At 31.2% G+C, this 11,278-nt stretch overlaps 1 protein-coding gene across 4 annotated transcripts in view; it reads right to left on the bottom strand.

The window, feature by feature from the left end:
• The window catches only part of LOC106467506, a 115,103-nt gene that overhangs the window by 91,716 nt on the left and 12,109 nt on the right, over positions 1 to 11,278 (bottom strand). For all 4 annotated transcript variants that reach the window (XR_002612437.1, XR_002612434.1, XR_002612435.1 and 1 more), the window contains exons 3-4: positions 10,253 to 10,380; positions 6,911 to 7,043 (exon numbers count right to left, since the gene is read on the bottom strand). The gene's annotated coding sequence lies outside the window, so the exon portion shown is untranslated. The remainder of the gene's footprint in view (positions 1 to 6,910; positions 7,044 to 10,252; positions 10,381 to 11,278) is intronic.

Below are 11,278 nucleotides of genomic sequence, written 5' to 3'. Positions count from 1 at the left end.
ATTAAATCATTTGATGTATTTACCATACCATGGGCAGAAAAAGTCTACAAAAAAAATCAACAAGTGGGTGCTTACAGACAAAACTCTTCACATAGCTGTGCACAAATGAAAAAAAAATTAAAATATGAACTTTTCTTTCATTTTTCTTCATGAATTACATTAACCCTTTCATAATGGGTTTGTGTATTTTGCATGGCCTTATCATCATAAAGAGATACATACCAAAACTCTGAAAGTATTTAACAAAGCTTCACAAAATTTGGCAATCGTCAGTTAAGTATTTTTACTAAAAATTTTTTCATAAATATAAGAAGTCAGAATGTTGACTGCTTTGATTTTTCATGTTAAGATTAAAAATACTTTTCTTCATCTAAACATTTTTAAATTTCATTTGAATAATCTCTAAAACTTTCTAAATAAATATCATGCATTTTTTCAAAGAAAAACTTTATATTTTATCTATTATTTTCTCCACCATAACTCTATACAGGGTTGGTCGATTTGACTGACCTCGTAACCACCAAATAAAAGTAGGAAATAAATCTAAGTTACCCTTCCTTCTTTCTAGAATAACTGCAAATTGTAACAGCAAACCACAATTGTTTATCTTAAATTGCTTAAAGATCATAACAGTATACATGTATTTATACTTAATTATATTGTTTTACTGTCCTTTTAATTGTATCTAACTAATAATCCCACCATACAAGTTGTAAATCACTCAGAAAATGTGCAGCTCACATCAAAGTATTGAATTACATAACACATCAAGTGGGTCTAGTTTCTAGTTTATGGCTTCATAGACAAATAAGGTTTAAGGCTCTAAAAATTATGCTTTACCTGGGAAATATCTATATTATAATAAGTAGCTTATGTTAAATTTTGTACTTTTCAGAGACATGGTAAATAAATTAGTGAAGAGGGAAGACCTGGAGAACAAATGTCACAATTCTCATACTAAAAAGAGATTGAGGATTGTTCTAAACATTTCCTTAGAAAATTATGAACTTAAAACTTATATGATACAAGCAAAGGTACCCATCCCCAGTGATGGAAAAAGTTTAAGTTAATCTAGCAAAAGTACCCGTCCGCAGTGACAGGAAAAGTTTAAGTTAATTTCTCAATTTAAATTATTTCATTTACTTTAAAAAGGTTAATTGTGTTGCTCTCTTGGTTTCACTCAGAGTCAAAGCACTAAAATACTTATACCACCCACTACAAAAAGTAATTGTTTAACATTTCAGTCATTCTAAGAGCCACTCAACAACAACATATGCTAAATCTAAGTTTTTATTTCTTAAGTTACATCACATTTTGAAATGTAAATGATAAGGTGGTTAATTCCTAACAATTTAGTGTAGAATATACTGCTTGCAAAATAACATTTGACATCAACATTATTCATGCCTTTCCTCTTGTCATTTCAAAAGTGCATGTTGAGCTTTTCATACGGGAGACAGACAAAAGCTCGGACAGACAACAAGGTTCACAATATGTATAAGATTGTAGTGTGGTTTATTCACTACGTTTTGATGCCAAGTCTATTCATATACGTTGATAATAAGATAGTTTAATTACATTTTGAATAAAACTCTGTAAAATGTTGTGACGTGCATTTTGACCTACCCAATGCAAATGGGTAAAAAAATGTCAGAAAATGATAAAGTATTGATTTTTAAATATTTTTGAGTTAAAATTGTTGAAATATAGTTAAAATTAACATACAAAACTGACTGTTTTTAAGACTCATAACATAGGTAATTTAATATGTAGAATTATACATGGACTTTTCTCTACATTACAATACTTGTATTTGCAAGCTTTCAATTCTATTACAAGAGCCTTCATTGGCAACAGTGTACTAAATGATACAAACTCGTTTTTCTATAGAACACTGCTTTGAAATATGTATTTAGGCAACAACTGTCAGAATAACTGACATCTGGTATTATTAGTGTTATTAACCATGTATAAATTATGATGAATAAAGTAGATAAATCAATTACTTCAATATAATAAACATAAGAAAAATATAATTATATGTATTATGTAGAGAAATAAAAAAAAGGTTTAATTTTACATTGAAACCACAACAAATAATGTTTTATGTATGTCTAATAAGTGGAGTCCATGCAGTATTAAGTAGTTGTTGTCTGTTGTTTTGATTAATACCCACTGGTAGTCTACTGTCTTGTGCTTGTATGGTAATAGCTTCTCTGAGTTTTCTCCATTTGGTATTTTCTTCTTTGTATATTATTTTTGCATTTTTTTGTTGTTTTCTTGAACGTGAAAAGCTAAAGCTGATGTGTTTATAGCACAGTTCTTAATATCTCCTTGGTGTTCTTTGAACCTTACCTGTAACAGGCATTGCATTTCCCCAACTTATTGTTTATTACACTCACAATGAGTACTATAGCCACCTTCTTTGTAAGACTGTCACCCAGTGTAAGAGTATTCAAGAAAACTACAACTAAGCAGTTACTCAAATTCTTTGTAACAAACCAACAGAAAAAATAATCATAAGTCATTTTATTTAATAGGAAATGCATACTTAACCAAAGTAAAAAACAAATATTTTTGGATATTCTTCAAGTAGCTTAAAGTAAAAGTCAAACATAAAAATTAGAAGAACATTCATTTGTTGTAACCTGAAACCTTTGATAGTTATAACCTTATCTTACAAGGTATGTGAACCATTAGGGAATGAATAAGATTAAGACTAGAAAGTCTATTCAGATAATATAGCATTATTATGTTAGCAAATAAAGATAATGTCCAACTTCTTAACACTACCTACAGTAATGTTTTATTTTTACAATGATGGTATGATACCAGTTAACTTTTAAAAGTTAGCTGTGTAATAAAATTGTCAGTATTTTTCACATAAAAGAAATGACATCCATTATAATAATATAGTATTTTGCATTAATAAATGTCAACCAGATAATCTTAAAGTACTCTATATAGAGCTGAGTGAGTTAATTAGTTGATGTAACTAATTACAGATGAGCTGCAGTAACATCGATTAGTGTCATGTAAACTAACTGATTAGTGAGAAATATGTTTAAAATCAACTGTCATGAAAATAATCAACTAATTGAAATTAGTGTTCCTAATTATTCCAAGAGTCAATCAGTCAAAATTCTGATTATATCAATTTTTCCCAAAAAATAATCAACTAACTATTTAGCATTTTAATTATTACTGTGTTGGATAATTTCAACAATCAATTGATCAAAATAACAATTACGTCTGGTATTATGTAACACCAGTCAACAAAAATAAAATAAATTTCTCTGCTACTAGAAAAAATGCAACTGTTTCTGAGCAATTTGAAGATGCTGATTCTAAAAATAATGTTGTAAATTACTGATTACCTCTAGTTTTCAAGTTATGATAAATTTATTCAATATCGCGAAAAGTTAACATTTTCCTAAGCTGAAAATGTATTTTTGATACATACCTCTTCTCACAAAAAGCTTTCTCAACTTGTACTGCCCTCTATTGGCACACATTTTCATATGTCACAAACCTTGTTACTCTTAGTTATTACTGCTTACTAACATGCAAATGATCATGCAGCAACCTTCCAACCAAGACGAGTGCAACACTACCCCTATCGTAACTAGTGCTCTCTCTAATCATGCACACGTTTGAGATTGGACATAACTAACTAAACCAATGCACACCGTAAGTGGGAAGCATGGGTGGGAAATGTGAGAGGAGGCAAGAATCTATCAGAAATACATTTTCAGTTAAGGAAAATGTTAACTTTCAATACAATATTTTTCCTCCTCTCACAAAAAGCTAGAATCCCACTCTGAACTTTAAGAAGTGCCCAACGAAAGACCATGAGGTGTGATAAAAAATTTAAAACAACACATCAGTAGGAGACTGCACCACTTCTGAGCCAGGTATACTCTTCACCCTTTAGTAATATGTTGCCAAAACAATAAGGGCAGGAACTTGGAGGGATCCCACAAAAAATACAGAAATAATGGGACCCTGATGTAGAGTGGCTGGGGCACAACAGCCCATAAATGAGAGTTGAACTTCAACCAATACCTGGCAGCATCTGGAATTGTACTCTACCTTCCACATCAAAAATGGGTATCAGCAGGGAAGAGGAGCTTCTGTACAAAGAACCCATTTCCGCACGTGAACACCTCCAACACAACGAACATTAGTTCCACCAGTAACCGACATCTGGCAGCTGGTAGAGAGGAGGAGAGCCCAGGTAGTGTTCAGCATTTCAAATTTTATCCACCAGTCCACAGTAGAAGGATATCCAGCCTTTCACAAGTGGGAAATCATGTGTCTCGTCCAGCTACAACTTACAATAGATCCACCAGGAACCAATATCCAGCAGACAGTATGAAGAGGGACTGCAAGTTTGTGGTTGCATCTCTAGTCCAAAATCTGGAAGCATCGGGAATTGATCATCCAGTCCACGATAGGAAAGGGTGCTAATTACAATAGGGATACTGTCACACTCCTATTGGTGGAGGGTTGCTGCATGATCACTAATATGTTAGTATACAGTAAAATTTGCAATGATAGAGAGCAGTACAAGTCAAGAAAGCTTTTTGTGAGAAGAGATAAGATATCATATCAGAATAACTTTAGAATTTTAATTGAAAATTGCATTTAAGAATGTTCAAACACAATACATAACTTTTAAAAAAGCAATGAATACAATAATATTAAATACTGAAAATACATTTAGGCTAAATTCAAAAGTTTCATCATGGTATTATTTTTTGTTAGAAAATATCTGCTCCTTTTGTATATGTTCTCAGTTTCATGCTGTAAGAACCAACAGTAATTTCCCTTCATTGTAGGATTTTATCATATTTCTGTCCCATTTTACAAATTTATTGGTGGAAGTGCTCACCATGCTCATTGCTCACTGCACTCAGATCATTTGGAAAGAAGTCTAAATGGGAGTGTAAGAAGTGCATCTTTAGTAACATCCTAGATCCCATTTTCCTATTGTTCTCAAGCATATCATCAATCATCACAACATAGTTTTCATCTCTATGATTTCCTATGAAATTTTGACAACCAGTTTGAATGATTTTCGGGCAGCAAGTTCTTTCTGATTGAGTACTGTTTCAAAATCAACATCCATCAGCATTTTCCAAATCTGTGCTTTCATTTTTGCTTCACTGATTTTTGGAAACTTGTCAGGCAGATATCTGAAACCATTACCATCTTTGTTCATTCTTCTTACAAAATTCTTCATGAGTCCCAGTTTAATATGAAGTTAGGGCAGAAACACATTTTGAGGATTCACTAAAGGCTGATACTCGATATTCTGTTTCTCTGGTATGTTATTCTTTCACTGGCCATTCCTTCTTTTTGAAATGATTTTTTTATCATCTCAGCTGTACCAGAAACACAAAATGCAAAAATGTAGGCCTAGCAGGCCTGTGCACAGAGCAAAGCAAAGTGAACCAACTGAGTGATTGTGAAGCAAATGAATGGAAAGCATCTTACTATGACCCTTTTTATACTCAACTGAGGGATTTCTCAAATGTACTAGCAAACTCAACATGTGCGAGTTTCATGATTCCTGGGCAGAACATATGAGCATAGAAATGAAACAAAAGTGGTAAAATTTGCTACAATTATATCAATAACAACTAGCAAATATTAACAATATATTTGGAATTTTACATCAATACAATCAATGTTTGAATTTATAAAACATGTATGCCTTTTACCCATTAAACTGTCCAAGTAAATCTAATTTCACAGCATAAATCTACTGTACTGAGTTGATTGCATGGTATTTCACACAGTTCTGATAAAATACTGATATTTTACACTAACTCAAATTCTGACTACATTTGTGAAATCAGCACCATGAATTACCTCGAATCACTTGAAGTATTTGTTTCCCAGTGTAATTAATCAACTGACTGATATTATTGTTTCATATTATTACTGTTTTTGGGGTATTCCAATTATTGACCAACTGAAATTCCAATTATATCGACTGTTAAAAAAATAATCAAAAAATCAAAATTAGTGTTTCTAACTACAAGTTTTGGATTATTCCAACAATTGATAATTAAAATTGATTAAACTGATTGTCATGAAAAAATCTACTAATTGAAATTGGGGTTTCCAATTGATACTCTTTTTGATTATTCTAACTATTGAAGTAATCAAAATAGTGCTGCAATGTTTGTTATTAAGCTGAAAGCTATATAATGTGCTATTTGTGACCTGCCTAATTTCAGCCTGATAATACTTGTTTTCTTTGAATTTGTTCAGTTTTGGTGGTTCAATTCCCAATGCCACCAAACTTGATTAACTTGATCTTCTTATAGCAAATCTACCAAGACTAATTTGCCACTGCAGTAATAATCAGAAATAGTGATAATTAGAAACAATAATTTCAATTTGTTAATTATTTTTAATGTCTATAATCTGAGATGATTTTTAACAAACTACAACATTTTTATACAAGTAAAAGCTATTCAGTATCACAGTCATATTTCATTGCACAGCACATATAAAAGTATTTTCAATGAAAAGTTATTGCAAACTAGCAGTTCTTTTGTATTTATTTATTTTTTCTTTAAAAGAGATTTATTTTTAAGTAACCAATTTTCATATTGCTATAAGTATTTGTCCAATAAAGTCCTAGGAGGATACAAAAAGTTCATTGATCTTTGTTGGAAAGGGCAAAGAAAAGATTTTGATAATTTTAGCAAAAATGATTTTCATACATAAAATCAAACCAAGGGTATTAAATACTGAGCATTTATGAATTATTATAAGCTAGTAAAACTGAGTCTTTGAAAAGATCTGTAACTTTAAGAAAAAGGTCAAATTTTTAATTAATGGTAAAAAAAACAAACTTCACAGATATCAGTGTTTAAAACTACCTCCATTTTACCTCTAAATAGTAGTCTTTCCATCTACAAGCTTTCAATATTTCAAAATAAAGAGGCCAGCTGAATAATGGAAAAATGTTTTCAATTGATTCATAATATGATAGCTGATTTTCTTCAATCCTGAGACCTTCATAGCTGAAAAACAGATGGTTTGGCTTTAAATTTGTAAAACGTTAGTCAGTTATTAAGTACTCATAAAGCCCATCTAATTTGTTTTTAATGACTGACATAAAAATATCATTTATAATCACGTAGGCTTTATGGAAAAATAAATGAATTACAACCTTGAAAAATTTTATTAACTACAAAGTATATATATAATGTCCTTAAAGTGTTATTTCAAAATTTTTACTTGAACTTAAGATAAATATTCTAAATTTTTATAAAAATTTGTGTTTAACAGAATATTAGTTTTCAGAGATCTTACACAAGTAGTTATTCAATCACTGTAAACAGAAAATACATGATTACTATGTTACCAAATGGATAAATATACAAGTTGTAATTGCTAAAAGCCTATAAAAATAAGTATTACCAGAATTGCAATATATAGTTTAATACTGAGTACAAAAAAAGGTTCAAAACAAAGTTTGAAATTAAAAACCAAGGTTACACTATCAAATTAAACAACTGAAACTGTATTTCAGATAGATACTCCCCTTTTCACAGAACAAATAGCTAGTGCCTTTGGTGCTGATGATGATAGATGTTTATAAATGCACAATGCCTTTGAAAAGACTCTCACCTCTGCATGTAATGACATATAATACACTAGCCTATTATGCAATCAACTTCAGAATATACCCCTCCTCCAACTGAGTGGCATGTCATCCTAGCGCAGTACTTTGTGTAAACAAGTAATAAAAATCATTCTGTAAATGTAAAATGATGTAGGGATGGCAGTGTCAAAAAGAATGTAAACAAGAATATTGGGATGATACAGCTTTACAGAGATCATTACCTACATGACTTTCAATATTAAAATTTAATGTTATATTGTAAAATGCAGGAGTACAAAATGGAAATGAAGTTGGTCAATTTGACTGACTTCATAATGAGTCTGAAATAATCCATAATAATCAAGACATATTTTGACTCAACTTGGTTTTCCTTGTACACAAATCCTAGGCTCTTAGTTACACTACATTACACCTACCCTGACATGACCATGATATTATGATAATCAAACTGCATACCAACAGTCAGGAATATATAACTTCCAACAGCAGTAATATTAGAGTCAAGTATAAACATTAAATTTTGATATTTAAAGTCAAGTAGGAATGATCTATATATAGCTGTAACATCCCTATATTCTTGTTTGCATTCTTTTTTAGTAATGCCATCTCTAAATCATATTATATTTACAAAACATTTATTACTTATTTTGTGATATTTTTTTTCACCTGATTGAAAGTTAATGTATTCTATGAATGTTGCTTATAAAATTTAATGTTATGTGTATTGATTTGTTTTCCTCATTCATTTCATACATAATATAGGAGTTCGCTCCCTAAAGCCACCAAGTGTATAGTGTACACAGCATTGATTATTCTACATGTTACAGTCGTCCAATGTTCATCTATTATTGTCTAGTAATTCCGGTTTCACCCTGTACTTTAGATCTTTAAAGGAACACCATATTTCTGTAAAAAAGCTTACTTCAAGGGGTATTGATAATATCATTTACACTAGAATTATGATTTTTTTTTTAAATTACAACTAAGTGATGACATTGTGCACTGCTCAAAAAATTTAGGTTTTAAACTGACATTAGTGATAAAGTAGTTGTAGAGTTACTTTGACTGAAACAATAAGGAGAAAGATGAACAATCTGGTGGGTTGATCACTTGATCACTTTCTGGTTTGGTATCTTAGAGATGGCATCTTGCCTTGATTTTGAGCTTGTTGGATAGAGAAACAAATGAAAGTGAGTGGCAATCATCTTTAAAGTAAAACTCTCTGCCACTGATGATTTTTTTAGTGTGCATATTATGTCTATTGAATATCTTAGCTATACCAACAAATAGAGTCTACCAATTCTATAACTAAAAGTTCATTCTTGATGAGGAAACAGAAAAACCAGAAGTGGGCAGTTCTTTGAAGAGGTAAGTATCTATATGAAATACATTTTCAGGTAAAGAAAATGTTAACTTAAAATAACATTAAATCTCTTCTGCACAGAATAAATGATTAGAATCCCACATTGAGAAGATGGTGGAGGGATCAGTTTGAAGAAAGAAGTTAAAAACAGAGGATCTCCTTTCTGAGACTATAGTGACAGATAGGGAAGACTTACGGAATGTCTCTCTTATTAGGATGAGGTGGGGAAAAGATAACCTATTGAAACAGTACTCAGTGAAAGATCATATCAATCTCAAGCAGGGAATACTCTTCAATAAATACAAATGGTTGTTCAGAAAGATTCTGATTCTGTCTGAAGCACTTTCTGCTTGTTGCTAAAGTGAAATTGTGAGCAAAATATGGAGGCTACTCAACTAGCCTACATAACCTAGTGTGTTTGCAGACCATATAAGTTAAGTGTGGCTAGAACAATGTGTTAAGCTGTATAGTATGAGAGTATAGTATAGTATTATACAAAATACACTTTCAAGAATGTGCAAATTCAAAGAAAAATTATCCCAGGCATGTGTCACAAACAGAGCTCAAGATCCACCTGGCTGGTCACAACCACAAGGAAGAAAGTTTAGTGTTAGGGTGGCCTGTACTACTCTTCCGGGTTAACAATCCTGTCCAACTTTCAATCCAGAGGTGCATCCACTCGGTTTCATAATAGGTGGATTACACCAATCCAAAGTGGAACTCTCCATATAAACCCTTCACAGCAGCTTTGTATTGGGAAATCAAGTGATTTCTCACTCCACTAGTAGAAACTGGAAGGGAGGAATTCAGATAGGGAAGAACATCAGTTACAACAGAGAGAGCAAGAGCACAAAACAGATGTAGATGGGTTAAGCACTTTTTGTTATAGAGAAGTATTTCCTGTGAGGTAACATCAGTCATTCAGTGGAATCCTGGGACTTAACAATTTTGCATATTCTTGTAGATATGTTTTTGTCATCTCGTGGTAAACTGAATACACTTAAGAACACCTTCTTAAAATTGACAAACAGCTTTTGATGATATTCTGTCTATATCCTATCCAAATGTAATGATGAGAGAAGTCTTTGTATCAAAGAAAAGTTGTTAATTTGTAAATTAAGGCATGAACTAAATGAACTAGTTTATCAACTGACTTATAAAAATTTGCTTTTTAATGAGTTAACTGGTAGTTTCCAATTCAAAACTATTGAAAATTTGCTAAACAGATATCAGGAACTTACCATATCACAGAGTGAAACAAAGATGCATGCATTCTGCTTTGAACTTTGTAGTCATTTGGGTGCAAGATCTCTCTAGAAATAGCTTCTTTTATCATTTTTGCAGAAGAGGAAGCATGTTCCTTCCCTAACTTTGAAAAGTGATTTCATTTTTAAAATTATATAGAAAAACAATCCTATAATCATGCTGTTTTAATAATACAAAGAAAAACAATTTGAGAAGTAATATTCAAAGCTACAAGATGTTAATAGTTTCAAGTGATTTATTAGCTAAATATTAAGCAACTCAGAACATAGTCAACAATAGTAGCCAAACTTTCTAATAACAGACTTAATATTTTTCCTTTTCTTTAATTACTATGATATAACCTTTTACACAAATGGTACACAACTATAACATCTCAAATTTAATGACATGAGTAAGCAACATTATTAGAGGTTTAAAAATCTTTATGAAAATACATATGCAAGTTTCCTCTCCATATTATAAAATTTTATGAGACAGACATTTTTAAATTAACAGTTTTTAAAATATTTTATAATAACTTTTCCAACTTACTAGAAAGTAAATTTTAACAAACAATTTGAATGTAATCATTTATAATTTGAAATCATATTTTTTTAGAGGATACTAGTACATACGATCTTAATACAAAAATTAGTAGTTAGAATACAATTTTTAGTGCATCTTGGTTGGAAAGGCTAACTTCAGGCAACTTGGCCTGGCTTGGTTCACCCAGGTTTGCTTGAGGTTGGTTGTTTGGTGCTTTATGGCACAAACCAGCGAGGCTATCTGCGCCAAACAACCGGTAAAAACAATGAAAGTAATTAAAGTAAAATGTAAAAATACACTGAGTTAAAACCAATACATGTTGCTAAAAGATTTATATATATATAATTAAAAATGCCTATAGTGTGTAAAAAATTAAAAATACAATCTAATCGGACAGTGTCACCACTACCAAAGACACTGTCCAGCGTCAGGGGTAAACTTTTAGAAAACATGTCTCTAAAATGGTGCCGCCGCTC

The sequence above is a fragment of the Limulus polyphemus genome, unplaced genomic scaffold (assembly GCF_000517525.1).
Source record: "Limulus polyphemus unplaced genomic scaffold, Limulus_polyphemus-2.1.2 Scaffold2638, whole genome shotgun sequence".
NCBI classification, from domain to species: Eukaryota; Metazoa; Arthropoda; class Merostomata; order Xiphosura; family Limulidae; genus Limulus; species Limulus polyphemus.
The sequence above is the reverse complement of the archived record's forward strand: the minus strand, read 5'-3'. Positions and strand labels throughout refer to the sequence as shown.